Genomic DNA, 14,972 nt, shown 5'->3' with positions numbered 1-14,972 from the left:
CTTGGCGTTTAGAAAGTTGACTGAGTGATGAGGGGAAGTAACTTTAATGGTAGTTGGGCGAACGGACAGGCCAGTGTCTGTCACAGGGTGTGGTTTTGTTGAGGACCCAAACGCAGGAGAGCAGGAGGCAGGAGTTCACAAAAAGCAGGGTTTATTCAATAAAAACCAAAACCAAAAGCGTCCAGTCCAACACACGGCCAAAGTTCCGGGGGGGTTGCCCTCGGGGCCAGGCCGACCGGCGAGACAGTTCGGAAGGCCGTCCTCGAGGCCTAGGCTTGGGCTGTGGCGGGGAACTTGGCTTGGGCCTTGGCGTGGAACTTGGCTTGGGCCTTGGCGTGGAACTTGGCTTGGGCCGTGGCGTGGAACTTTGCTTGGGCTGTGGTCACGCCTGTGGTTGATCCGGGCCCAAACGCAGGGGAGACCGGGAGGCAGGAGTTCCAAAAAAGGTGATTTATTATCTTGGGCCTTGGCGTGGAACTTGGCTTGGGCCTTGGCGTGGAACTTGGCTTGGGCCTTGGCGTGGAACTTTGCTTGGGCCTTGGCGTGGAACTTTGCTTGGGCCTTGGCGTGGAATTTGGCTTGGGCCTTGGTGTGGAACTTGGCTTGGACCTTGGCGTGGAACTTGGCTTGGGCTGTGGCATGGAACTTGGCTTGGGCTGTGGCGTGGAACTTTGCTTGGGCTTTGGCATGGAACTTGGTTTGGGCCTTGGCGTGGAACTTGGCTTGGGCTGTGGTGTGGAACTTTGCTTGGGCCTTGGCGTGGAACTTGGCTTGGGCCTTGGCGTGGAACTTGGCTTGGGCTGTGGCATGGAACTTGGCTTGGGCCTTGGCGTGGAACTTTGCTTGGGCTGTGGCGTGGAACTTTGCTTGGGCTGTGGCGTGGAACTTGGCTTGGGCCTTGGCGTGGAACTTTGCTTGGGCTTTGGCGTGGACCTTGGCTTTGGCTGTGGCGTGGAACTTGGCTTGGGCTTTGGCGTGGAACTTGGCTTGGGCTTTGGCGTGGAACTTGGCTTGGGCTGTGGCGTGGAACTTTGCTTGGCCTGTGGCGTGGAACTTTGCTTGGGCTGTGGCGTGGAACTTTGCTTGGGCTGTGGCGTGGAACTTTGCTTGGGCTGTGGCGTGGAACTTGGCTTGGGCCTTGGCATGGAACTTGGCTTGGGCTGTGGCGTGGAACTTGGCTTGGGCCTTGGCGTGGAACTTGGCGTGGAACTTGTGGCGTGGAACTTGGCTTGGGCTGTGGCGTGGAACTTTGCTTGGGCTGTGGCGTGGACCTTGGCTTGGGCTGTGGCGTGGACCTTGGCTTGGGCCTTGGCGTGGAACTTTGCTTGGGCTGTGGCGTGGACCTTGGCTTGGGCTGTGGCGTGGACCTTGGCTTGGGCCTTGGCATGGAACTTGGCTTGGGCTGTGGCGTGGAACTTGGCGTGGAACTTGTGGCGTGGAACTTGGCTTGGGCTGTGGCGTGGAACTTTGCTTGGGCTGTGGCGTGGACCTTGGCTTGGGCTGTGGCGTTGAACTTTGCTTGGGCTGTGGCGTGGACCTTGGCTTGGGCTGTGGCGTGGAACTTAGCTTGGGCTGTGGCGTGGACCTTGGCTTGGGCTGTGGCATGGAACTTGGATTGGGTTGGGGCGTGGAACTTTGCTTGGGCTGTGGCGTGGACCTTGGCTTGGGCTGTGGCGTGGAACTTAGCTTGGGCTGTGGCGTGGACCTTGGCTTGGGCTGTGGCGTGGAACTTAGCTTGGGCTGTGGCGTGGACCTTGGCTTGGGCTGTGGCATGGAACTTTGCTTGGGCTGTGGCGTGGAACTTTGTTTGGGCTGTGGTCACGCCTGTGGTTGATCAGGACCCAAACGCAGGGGAGACCGGGAGGCAGGAGTTCCAAAAAAGGTGATTTATTATCTTAACCAAACCAAAAACCACAAAAACCTGATATGCCACATGGAGGGATGAAACAGTACGGACCAGCGGGGAGAAAGGGAAAGACAAAACTAGAAATACACAGAAGGGCTGATGAGACACAGGGAAGTCAAGATGGAACTGAAACACAAAGACACAGGTTTCAAAATAGAACAGGAAGTGACCGAACCGTGACAGTGGCATGTAGTGAGAATAAGTTAGATGACGGACATGCAGGTACAAACATGGTTAAATCAATTACCGAGGCTGCTTTTAAAGCCCTCTGCTCCAAACCCAATAAATCCATCTATCAACCCGAGGTTCAACTTTGACATCTACCTGCTGTGGTAACTGGAAAAATTAGAGATGAGAGACGTGACCTCCCTCAGGGGACGGTGTGTGGAAGGTGAAGCACTCAGCTCTATCTCTGGTTCAGCCTTCTCTGCTCTGAGTCTAATATGTGCTGGGACACATATAAGTTTACAGCCGGGACCGTACGGGTGCTCAGGTGAGTGGTGGTGATTTACACGCCGATGAACACATGAATCTCTGCTGCCCCAGGGGTCGATCATCAAGCTGTCAGCCGAGCACTAAATCATGATCTCACCAGGAAATGTGTGCAGTATGGAGGACAGGTGAAGTATAGCGTAAATCAGGGGTCGGCTCTTTAGCGCCGCCCTAGTGGCTTCTGGAGCTTTTTAGAAAATGTTTGACTTTTTTTTTTCCTTCTATTTTTTTTTCTTTTTTTCCTTCTTTTTTTATTTTTTCTTCTTCTTTTTTTCCTTTTTTTCTTCTTTTTTTCTCTTTTTTTCTTCCTTTTTCCTTTCCTTTTTAATCTGGACATTTCAACTTTTTTCTCAACATTTCGACTTTTCTTGACATTTCGACTTTTTTCTCGAGATTGTACTTCAACATTAATCTCGACATTTTTGACTTTTTTTCTCAACATTTCGCCATTTGCCTTCACTCTAAGGCTGATACAAAGCAGTTTCATTCATACTGTTTCATACGAAACAGTTTCATTATTAATGAAATGTCCTTTTTGGAGACCTTAGATCAGGCGTCGGCCATACTCTTTAGCGCCGCCCTAGTGGCTCCTGGAGCTTTTTTAAAAATGTGTGACCTTTTTTTTTTCCTTTTTTTCTTTTTTCTTCTTTTTTTCCTTTTTTATCTTTTCTTTTTTTTCCTTTTTTTATCCTGTTTTCTTCCTTTTTCCTTTCCTTTTTCGAGATTTTGGCTTTTTTCTCAACAATTTGACTTTTTTCTCAACATTTTGACTTTTTTCTCGAGATTGTACTTCAACATTAATCTCGACATTTCAACTTTTTTTTCTAAATTTAGATTTTTTTCTCAAAGTGCATAATGAAAAAATAATTCTTCCCCCAGTTATAACTAATATAGAAACATGCAGCATGTGTTGTCTTCATTCTAAGGCTTATACAAGACTTTTCATTTTTTGCGGCTCCAGACATATTTGTTTTTTGTGTTTTTGGTCCAATATGGCTCTAAAACATTTTCGGTTGCCGACTCATGGCGTATACAGATGGGTGTGGAGGTCGTCTGCTAACGGTTTAACTGCAGCACGGCATCAGCAAAACGTGACAAGTTTAGGCTGGAACTGCAACGCCGACTACCGGGGCGGCGGATCTGAAGTGTGCAACAATCATTGGAGGTTTTAACCTCTGACACAACGGCCATAAAAGTCTTTATTTGTTCAAAGCTGAACATTAACAGAGCGACTGACGAGTGCTTGTCAACTGACATTTGAAGCAAAAATGACATTTGTCAAGCACTTGTAAGGGTTTATAAGCGAGCGCTGTAATTATAAATCTCCGCCCAGTCTGGACGTCGCTGTGTGTGTCGTGTTGTCATGGAAACTTCTCCATGGCCACCGAGGTTGAAGCTCCATCACATAGGACACATTCGGTTGCAGCACTCAGATCATCCATTAGGTTGCCTTAAAAGAAACGCAGAATTTCCATTTTCCTGTTTTCTTCTTTCATTTTCTTAAATGCCAGACTCTCCCAGTGTCACCACACAAATTCAGATCAATTAAATGTCTGATGTCAGCTGTCTCTAGGTGCTTTCCCGAGGCCCAGAACACGAACCCAGAGCTGATATTAAGAAACTCCACAATGGGGAGAAAAACTTTCAAGCCAAAAACTCCCCTTTAAGAGGGACGAAACCTTAAGCAGTACCTGGCTCATGGTGGGGGGGAAGAAAAGAGGAAGAAAAGAGGAAGAAAAGAGGAAGAAAATAGGAGGGGATAGGACGGACAGGATAAGGGACAGAGAGAAGACGGGCACAGATAAATTGTCAATAAGACACAATGTCCTCATTCTCCAGAGTTCTGTGTACTTCTATTATGTAACTCCAGAGTATATAAGTATATATAGCACACATCTATACAGGCAGGTGGAAGCAGCAGGGTGTCAGCAGGCATATGGCATATGGCGTCCGTATTAATGGCGCCATCGGTGTAAACCGGAGTCAAGTTCTCTCGTCTGATTAATGTCTGACCTGGCAATAAAGCTTTTTATGATTCTGATTCTGATATAGCAGACATCTATACAGGCAGGTGGAAGCAGCAGGATGTCAGCAGGTAGATAGCAGACATCTATACAGGCAGGTGGAAGCAGCAGGGTGTCAGCAGGCATATAACAGACATCTATACAGGCAGGTGGAAGCAGCAGGATGTCAGCAGGCACATAGCAGACATTTATACAGGCAGGTGGAAGCAGCAGGATGTCAGCAGACATCTATACAGGCAGGTGGAAGCAGCAGGATGTCGGCAGGCATATAGCAGACATCTATACAGGCAGGTGGAAGTAGCAGGATGTCAGCAGGCATATAGCAAACATCTATACAGGCAGGTGGAAGCAGCAGGATGTCAGCAGGCATGTAGCAGACATCTATACAGGCAGGTGGAAGCAGCAGGGTGTCAGCAGGCATATAGCAGACATCTATACAGGCAGGTGGAAGCAGCAGGATGTCAGCAGGCATGTAGCAACATATATACAGGCAGGTGGAAGCAGCAGGATGTCAGCAGGCATGTAGCAACATCTATACAGGTAGGTTGAAGCAGCAGGGTGTCAGCAGGCATGTATCAGACATCTATACAGGCAGGTGGAAGCAGCAGGGTGTCAGCAGGCATGTAGCAACATCTATACAGGCAGGTGGAAGCAGCAGGGTGTCAGCAGGCATGTACAGTAACAGACATCTATACAGACAGGTGGAAGCAGCAGGATGTCAGCAGGCATGTAGCAACATCTATACAGGCAGGTGGAAGCAGCAGGATGTCAGCAGGCGTATAGCAGACATCTATACAGACATAGCAGACATCTATACAAACATACCAGACATCTATACAAGCAGGTGGAAGCAGCAGTGGGATGATCAGAGGCGGAGACTGCAGGTCAGGATGAAACTCCTGAAGCTCTGGCCTGCAAACATGCCCTGGCTTGCTTGCAAAATTTGGGGACTTTTGGGGCACGTTTAGGGGGAAAAAGGCCCTCATTTCATTGGAAAAATAAAAATAAAAACGAGAACGAGGAAAACAATTCCTACAGATACAATAGGGCTTGAATGAAATGATAATGTAAATACATTTTTCCTTTAATAGGATTCCTCTGTGGCAATGTGCTCTGAAAAGGAAAGAAACCCTGAGAAAGATTAAATAAATGTAATAGTGCGGTCTGTGCCATGTGACAAAGACGTTAAATAAACACTGGAAATCTTCTCCATGTGCTCTGGAACTGTCCCAAACTAAGAACTGAGGCCACGTTTCCACATAGCCGGGTATTTACAAAAATGGATATTTCCCCCTCTAGGTTTAGAAAAATCCCATCATTTCCAGGAACCTGCATAAATATCTGTTAAGGTGCTATGAGCAGCCAAACCTACAGGGGGCAGTGTAACGAGAAGATAAAGTCATGCTAGCCAATCAGAATCCTGGAAAAAAAACATCAACAAATGACACGTGTGAAGCCTGAATATTATGGTTCCGCGTTAAATCAACAGCGTAGCCTACGTACGGTGCGTGTACCGCGTAGCCTACGCCGTAGCTCTGCGTTGGTGTAACGCGGAACCATAAATCAGCCTTGACTGCCAGTTACTTCCAAGATGAACCAGAGTCTTTGGTTTGGAGTGACAGAGAAGTGGAGTTACTTTTAAGTGTGACTTTAGAATATAAAACAGGTAAAATACAAGAAAATATTTATGGTTACAAACTAATTGTAACCACAGGTGTCACTCATGACGCTGGTGACGTTTCTGTCTCATAATGTGACGTTCTGAAGCCTAAATGTCCGTTTCTCTCCGTTTACAAGCAAACGTGAAAACGGAGTTTTTGCAAATCTTCACTTTGGCTGGAGTTTTCAGAAATGATGGTTTTTGGTGACTTTGAGCTTCGTTTTCATGTAAACGAACGGCCAAAACGGCTGGAGCTCAGGAGGGTTGCAGCTGGAGGAGAAGAGCCTGATGGCTGGGACACAGGTGCTTTATATATGGTGACGAGCTGAGGTGATTGGTGGGACCGCTGAGTGGAGGCCCAACCGGTGGAGAGAGAGGTGGAACCGAGTGGAGGGAACGGGCTGGACCTGAATATGAGACAGAGTGGAGGGAGAGAGAGAGGAGCAGGAGCAAAGAGGAGAAAAACACCGCACAGCCTCCCCCATACGAGTACACGTAACACTATTGTTATTGTAAATCTTATTTTGTTATTGCCCTCAATAAATATACAGTATCTATACAAAAAAATGAATGAATGAAGTTTATTCAGTCATGACGACACAAAAAAACAAAAAACAAAACACAAAAGACATTATGCACAGCGTTAACATTTCACACAAAACCAATAATCATGTGTTGAACAATGACTGTAAAGGCTGAAGCAAACTGCTTATAAAAGCCTATCCTTTATTATTAACTTTCTTTTTGTGGCTACCGACCTCCAGAAAAGCAAAAAGAGAATAGAAAAGCAAAGAAACATTAACAGATAGTCAATCGCACGTATCAGCTTAAAAAATAGCTTTACAAACCATTTTCTTAAAAACCAAAAGAGAATGACATGTTTTTAAATGTATGTTTGCATCATTCCAGAATTTAAATCCAGTAATGGAGAAACGTCTCCTTTTCAGACCTTTTTTAGCTTTTTGTGCAGAGAAAAAAACCTCTGTATTGGGTCAGGGAGCATTTTTGATTTTGCTCTGAACATAATTTGCTTGATTTTATAATAAAACAAATCATAAAATTTAATAACATGAGAATTTAGAAAAAGTGGGTCTGTGTGAGCGTAAAGTAATCAGCCTTATTGATGATACGTATGGCTTGTTTTTGAAGTTTTATTATTGAATTTACTGAATTTACTCTTCTGCATATGTTTTTGTTTTTGGTTTTTTGGATGTCCAATAAAACTAAATCCCCTCCATCCTCTCTAAGTCTCCAATGCTTTGGTCATTCTTGATTAATGGACATTTGTATGCAAAGCAGAAGCAGAAAGAAACCTGACTTTAATCTCAGGCCAAGAGTATCAAGAGTATCAAAGAACCGCAAAGACCAGACCATGAGAGGTCTGGAATCTCATTATACGCTCATACGGCTTCTTAATTCATTATATTAATTAGGGGATAATTAATGTTCTCTTCCCCGGGACTTGAAGAGCGTGAAAGCTGAGTCGCTTGTCAATGACAAAAGAAGAAAAAGAGGGAGAGAGATTATCACTGAGCATAAACTTCTTTTTTTCCTTTTTTTCTCTTTTTTTCTTCCCTTTTCCTTTCCTTTTTAAACTCGACATTTCGACTTTTTTCCTCGAAATCTTGACTTTTTTCTCGATATTTTGAATTTTTTTCACAAAATTTCGACTTTTTTCTCGACATTTTGACTTTTTTCTCGAAATCTTGACTTTTTTCTCGACATTTTGAATTTTTTTCACAAAATTTCAACTTTTTTCTCGACATTTTAAATTTTTTTCACAAAATTTCGACTTTTTTCTCGACATTTTGAATTTTTTTCACAAAATTTCGACTTTTTTCTCGACATTTCGACTTTTTTCTCGACATTTTGACTTTTTTCTCAAAATCTTGACTTTTTTCTCAACATTTCGACTTTTTTCTCAAAATCTTGACTTTTTTCTCAACATTTTGAATTTTTTTCTCGAAATCTTGACTTTTTTCTCAACATTTTGAATTTTTTTTCCCAAAATTTCAACTTTTTTCTCGACATTTCGACTTTTTTCTCAAATTCTTGACTTTTTTCTCAACATTTTGAATTTTTTTTCCCAAAATTTCGACTTTTTTCTCGACATTTCGACTTTTTTCTCAAATTCTTGATTTTTTTCTCAACATTTTGAATTTTTTTCACAAAATTTCGACTTTTTCCTCGACATTTCGACTTTTATCTCGAAGTGCATAATGAAAAAATAAATTTTCCCCCAGAACCTTCTGAGCACTCTGGACTTTCTTTTTGTCTTCTGCATATGTTTTTTTGTTTTTTTTGTTTTTTGGATGTCCACTAAAACTAAATCCCCTCTCTCCAACCAAAGATTCCAGTCTCCAAGTCTCCGTGCAACCAATGCTTTGGTCATTCTTGATTAATGGACATTAGTATGCAAAGCAGAAGCAGAAAGAAACCTGACTTTAATCTCAGGCCACGACATCCAGAGTATCAAAGAACCGCAAAGACCAGACCATGAGAGGTCTGGAATCTCATTATACGCTCATACGGCTTCTTAATTCATTATATTAATTAGGGGATAATTAATGTTCTCTTCCCCGGGACTTGAAGAGCGTGAAAGCTGAGTCGCTTGTCAATGACAAAAGAAAAGAAAGAGGGAGAGAGATTATCACTGAGCATAAACTTCTTTTTTTCTCTTTTTTTCTCTTTTTTTCTCCTTTTTTATTTTTTCTCTTTTTTTCCTTTTTTTCTTCCTTTTTCCTTTCCTTTTTAAGCTCGACATTTTGACTTTTTTCTCGACATTTTGACTTTTTTCTCAAAATTTTGACTTTTTTCTCGACATTTTGACTTTTTTTATCAAAATCTTGACTTTTTTCTCAACATTTTGAATTTTTTTCACAAAATTTTGACTTTTTTCTCGACATTTTGACTTTTTTTATCAAAATCTTGACTTTTTTCTCAACATTTTGAATTTTTTTCACAAAATTTTGACTTTTTTCTCGACATTTTGACTTTTTTTATCAAAATCTTGACTTTTTTCTCAACATTTTGAATTTTTTTCACAAAATTTTGACTTTTTTCTCAACATTTTGAATTTTTTTCACAAAATCTCGACTTTTTTCTCGACATTTCGACTTTTTTCTCGAAATCTTGACTTTTTTCTCAACATTTTGAATTTTTTTCACAAAATTTCGACTTTTTTCTCGACATTTCGATTTTTTTCTCGAAATCTTGACTTTTTTCTCAACATTTTGAATTTTTTTCACAAAATTTTGACTTTTTTCTCGACATTTCGACTTTTTTCTCGAAATCTTGACTTTTTTCTCAAAATCTTGACTTTTTTCTCAACATTTTGAATTTTTTTCACAAAGTTTCGACTTTTTCCTCGACATTTCGACTTTTTTCTCGACCTTTCGACTTTTTTCTCGAAATCTTGACTTTTTTTCTCGACATTTTGAATTTTTTCACAAAATTTTGACTTTTTTCTCGACATTTCGACTTTTTTCTCGAAATCTTGACTTTTTTTCTCGACATTTTGAATTTTTTTCACAAAATTTCGACTTTTTCCTCGACATTTCGACTTTTTTCTCGAAGTGCATAATGAAAAAATAAATCTTCCCCCAGAACCTTCTGAGCACTCTGGACTTTCTTTTTGTCTTCTGCTTATGTTTTAGTTTTTTTTGTTTTTTGGATGTCCAATAAAACTAAATCCTCTCTCCAACGAAAGTCTCCAGTCTCTAAGTCTCCGTGCAACCAATGCTTTGGTCATTCTTGATTAATGGACATTAGTATGCAAAGCAGAAGCAGAAATACCTGACTTTAATCTCAGGCCACGACATCCAGAGTATCAAAGAACTGCAAAGACCAGACCATGAGAGGTCTGGAATCTCATTATACGCTCATACGGCTTCTTAATTCATTATATTAATTAGGGGATAATTAATGTTCTCTTCCCCGGGACTTGAAGAGCGTGAAAGCTGAGTCGCTTGTCAATGACAAAAGAAGAAAAAGAGGGAGAGAGATTATCACTGAGCATAAACTTCTTTTTTTCCTTTTTTTCTCTTTTTTTCTTCCCTTTTCCTTTCCTTTTTAAACTCGACATTTCGACTTTTTTCCTCGAAATCTTGACTTTTTTCTCGATATTTTGAATTTTTTTCACAAAATTTCGACTTTTTTCTCGACATTTTGACTTTTTTCTCGAAATCTTGACTTTTTTCTCGACATTTTGAATTTTTTTCACAAAATTTCAACTTTTTTCTCGACATTTTAAATTTTTTTCACAAAATTTCGACTTTTTTCTCGACATTTTGAATTTTTTTCACAAAATTTCGACTTTTTTCTCGACATTTCGACTTTTTTCTCGACATTTTGACTTTTTTCTCAAAATCTTGACTTTTTTCTCAACATTTCGACTTTTTTCTCAAAATCTTGACTTTTTTCTCAACATTTTGAATTTTTTTCTCGAAATCTTGACTTTTTTCTCAACATTTTGAATTTTTTTTCCCAAAATTTCGACTTTTTTCTCGACATTTCGACTTTTTTCTCAAATTCTTGACTTTTTTCTCAACATTTTGAATTTTTTTTCCCAAAATTTCGACTTTTTTCTCGACATTTCGACTTTTTTCTCAAATTCTTGATTTTTTTCTCAACATTTTGAATTTTTTTCACAAAATTTCGACTTTTTCCTCGACATTTCGACTTTTATCTCGAAGTGCATAATGAAAAAATAAATTTTCCCCCAGAACCTTCTGAGCACTCTGGACTTTCTTTTTGTCTTCTGCATATGTTTTTTTGTTTTTTTTGTTTTTTGGATGTCCACTAAAACTAAATCCCCTCTCTCCAACCAAAGATTCCAGTCTCCAAGTCTCCGTGCAACCAATGCTTTGGTCATTCTTGATTAATGTACATTTGTATGCAAAGCAGAAGCAGAAAGAAACCTGACTTTAATCTCAGGCCACGACATCCAGAGTATCAAAGAACCGCAAAGACCAGACCATGAGAGGTCTGGAATCTCATTATACGCTCATACGGCTTCTTAATTCATTATATTAATTAGGGGATAATTAATGTTCTCTTCCCCGGGACTTGAAGAGCGTGAAAGCTGAGTCGCTTGTCAATGACAAAAGAAAAGAAAGAGGGAGAGAGATTATCACTGAGCATAAACTTCTTTTTTTCTCTTTTTTTCTCTTTTTTTCTCCTTTTTTATTTTTTCTCTTTTTTTCCTTTTTTTCTTCCTTTTTCCTTTCCTTTTTAAGCTCGACATTTTGACTTTTTTCTCGACATTTTGACTTTTTTCTCAAAATTTTGACTTTTTTCTCGACATTTTGACTTTTTTTATCAAAATCTTGACTTTTTTCTCAACATTTTGAATTTTTTTCACAAAATTTTGACTTTTTTCTCGACATTTTGACTTTTTTTATCAAAATCTTGACTTTTTTCTCAACATTTTGAATTTTTTTCACAAAATTTTGACTTTTTTCTCGACATTTTGACTTTTTTTATCAAAATCTTGACTTTTTTCTCAACATTTTGAATTTTTTTCACAAAATTTTGACTTTTTTCTCGACATTTTGACTTTTTTCTCAAAATCTTGACTTTTTTCTCAACATTTTGAATTTTTTTCACAAAATCTCGACTTTTTTCTCGACATTTCGACTTTTTTCTCGAAATCTTGACTTTTTTCTCAACATTTTGAATTTTTTTCACAAAATTTCGACTTTTTTCTCGACATTTCGATTTTTTTCTCGAAATCTTGACTTTTTTCTCAACATTTTGAATTTTTTTCACAAAATTTTGACTTTTTTCTCGACATTTCGACTTTTTTCTCGAAATCTTGACTTTTTTCTCAAAATCTTGACTTTTTTCTCAACATTTTGAATTTTTTTCACAAAGTTTCGACTTTTTCCTCGACATTTCGACTTTTTTCTCGACCTTTCGACTTTTTTCTCGAAATCTTGACTTTTTTTCTCGACATTTTGAATTTTTTCACAAAATTTTGACTTTTTTCTCGACATTTCGACTTTTTTCTCGAAATCTTGACTTTTTTCTCGAAATCTTGACTTTTTTCTCAACATTTTGAATTTTTTTCACAAAATTTCGACTTTTTTCTCGACATTTTGACTTTTTTCTCGAAATCTTGACTTTTTTCTGGACATTTTGAATTTTTTTCACAAAATTTCGACTTTTTTCTCGACATTTCGACTTTTTTCTCGACATTTCGACTTTTATCTCGAAGTGCATAATGAAAAAATAAATCTTCCCCCAGAACCTTCTGAGCACTCTGGACTTTCTTTTTGTCTTCTGCATTTGTTTTAGTTTTTTTGTTTTTTGGATGTCCACTAAAACTAAATCCCCTCTCTCCAACCAAAGTCTCCCGTCTCTAAGTCTCCGTGCAACCAATGCTTTGGTCATTCTTCATTAATGGACATTTGTATGCAAAGCAGAAGCAGAACGCCACGCCAAGACCCACGCCGAGCCCCACGCCAAGACCGCCAAGCCCCACGCCGAGACCCGCGCCAAGCCCCACGCCGAGACCCACGTCAAGACCCAGGCCTAGGCCTCGTGGGCGGCCCCCGGAGCTGTCTCGCAGGTCTGCACAGTCCCCAGGATGGCCCCCGGAACGTTGGCCGTGTGTTGGCCTGGGCCCTCCTCCAGGCCCCCTCCGCCCGCCCTGGGTGGTAGGCCGACTGGGACATCTGGGATCTGTCCCTTGAGGGGGGGGTTCTGTCAAGGTTGACATTCCCCCAGCCTCCAGTTTGCCTTCAGTTTCTGTCTTGCCCCGCCTGTGTCCCATCTGCCCTGATTGTGTCTGCACCTGTGTCTTGTCATGTCTCGTTATCCCCTCAGTATATCTTGTCTTGTCATTCCTTTGTGCTCTGTCGGTCCGTACTGTGTCTTCCTCCATGTCTCCTCGTACCCTTTTTATGATCCTGGTTTTTTTGTTCATCCTGCTCTGCAGCGCCTTGTTTTGCCTTTTTGTGGATTAAATCCTTTTTGTTTTGAGAACTCCTGTCTCCAGCCTACCTCTGTCTCCTGCACTTGGGTCCTAGAAAACCTAAATCATGACAGCATTTGTTTTTGTTTTTGTTTTTTGGATGTCCAATAAAACTAAATCCCCTCTCTCCAACCAAAGACTCCAGTCTCCAAGTCTCCGTGCAACCAATGCTTTGGTCATTCTTGATTAATGGACATTAGTATGCAAAGCAGAAGCAGAAAGAAACCAGACTTTAATCTCAGGCCACGACATCCAGAGTATCAAAGAACGGCAAAGACCATGAGAGGTCTGGAATCTCATTATACGCCTCATACGACTTCTTAATTCATTATATTAATTAGGGGATAATTAATGTTCTCTTCCCCGGGACTTGAAGAGCGTGAAAGCTGAGTCGCTTGTCAATGACAAAAGAAAAAAAAGAGGGAGAGAGATTATCACTGAGCATAAACTTTTTTTTTTCTCTTTTTTTCTCCTTTTTTTCTTTTTTCTCTTCTTTTTCCTTTTTTTCTCTTTTTTTCTTCCTTTTTCCTTTCCTTTTTAAGCTCGACATTTCGACTTTTTTCTCGAGATTTTGACTTTTTTCTCGAAATCTTGACTTTTTTCTCAACATTTTGAATTTTTTTTCACAAAATTTCGACTTTTTTCTCGAAATTGTGACTTTTTTCTCGAAAAACATTCTTTTTGTCTTCTGCATTTGTCAAGGTTGACATTCCCCCAGCCTCCAGTTTGCCTTCAGTTTCTGTCTTGCCCCGCCTGTGTCCCATCTGCCCTGATTGTGTCTGCACCTGTGTCTCGTCATGTCTCGTTATCCCCTCAGTATATCTGGTCTTGTCATTCCTTTGTGCTCTGTCGGTCCGTACTGTGTCTTCCTCCATGTCTCCTCGTACCCTTTTTATGACCCTGGTTTTTTTGTTCATCCTGCTCTGCAGCGCCTTGTTTTGCCTTTTTGTGGATTAAATCCTTTTTGTTTTGAGAACTCCTGTCTCCAGCCTACCTCTGTCTCCTGCACTTGGGTCCTAGAAAACCTAAACCATGACAGAACGGACCGACCAGGTGGACCCAGCGGGAGAGTACCTCACCATGTGGGACTTCCTTTGCCATGAAGCGGCTAAAAACGCGCGTGAGTGTTGGGACCCCTTTTGGGGAACACGCCTGGCTCTGGGTGGACCCAGGAGCCTGCAGATGCAACGGCGACGGCGTCAGCGCCAGCCCCAGCCTGTTCCGGCTCCAGCTCCTGCACCTGTCCCAATTCCTGTGGTGGTCTCGGATGCACCTCCCCACGTTCCTGTGGTGGTCCCGGACGCATCAGCCCCTCCTCCGGTGATGGTTTCGGACCCCCCTCAGCCGGCTCCGAGGACTCGTGTCCCCCCCCAGCCGGCTCCGAGGACTCGTGTCCCCCCCCAGCCCGCCCTGGATGTGGACTCTGGGGACATCTGGGATCTGTCCCTTGAGGGGGGGCCGGCGCCCCTCGAGGGGGGGCCAGCACCACGGACCCGGGCACCCCCGCAGCCGGCGCCCCGGACCCGGGTACCCCCACAGCCGGCGCCCCGGACCCGGGTACCCCCGCAGCCGGCGCCCCGGACCCGGGTACCCCCGCAGCCGGCGCCCCGGACCCGGGTACCCCCGCAGCCAGCGCCTCGGACCCGGACACCCCCGCAGCCATGTCCCGTTCCTGAGCCATGTCCCGTTCCTGAGCCATGTCCCGTTCCTGAGCCGTGTCCCGTTCCTGAGCCGTGTCCTGTTCCTGAGGCGGTCCCGCAGCCCTCGGTTCCTGAGGCGGTTCCCGAGCCCCGTCAGGTTCCCGAGCCCCGTCAGGTTCCCGAGTCCCGTCAGGTTCCCGAGTCCCGCCAGGAATCCCCGCCAAGCCCCACGCCAAGACCGCCAAGCCCCACGCCAAGACCCACGCCGAGCCCC

The sequence above is a fragment of the Cololabis saira genome, chromosome 17, assembly GCF_033807715.1.
Source record: "Cololabis saira isolate AMF1-May2022 chromosome 17, fColSai1.1, whole genome shotgun sequence".
Taxonomy (NCBI): Eukaryota; Metazoa; Chordata; class Actinopteri; order Beloniformes; family Belonidae; genus Cololabis; species Cololabis saira.
Note: the sequence above shows the minus strand (reverse complement) of the source record.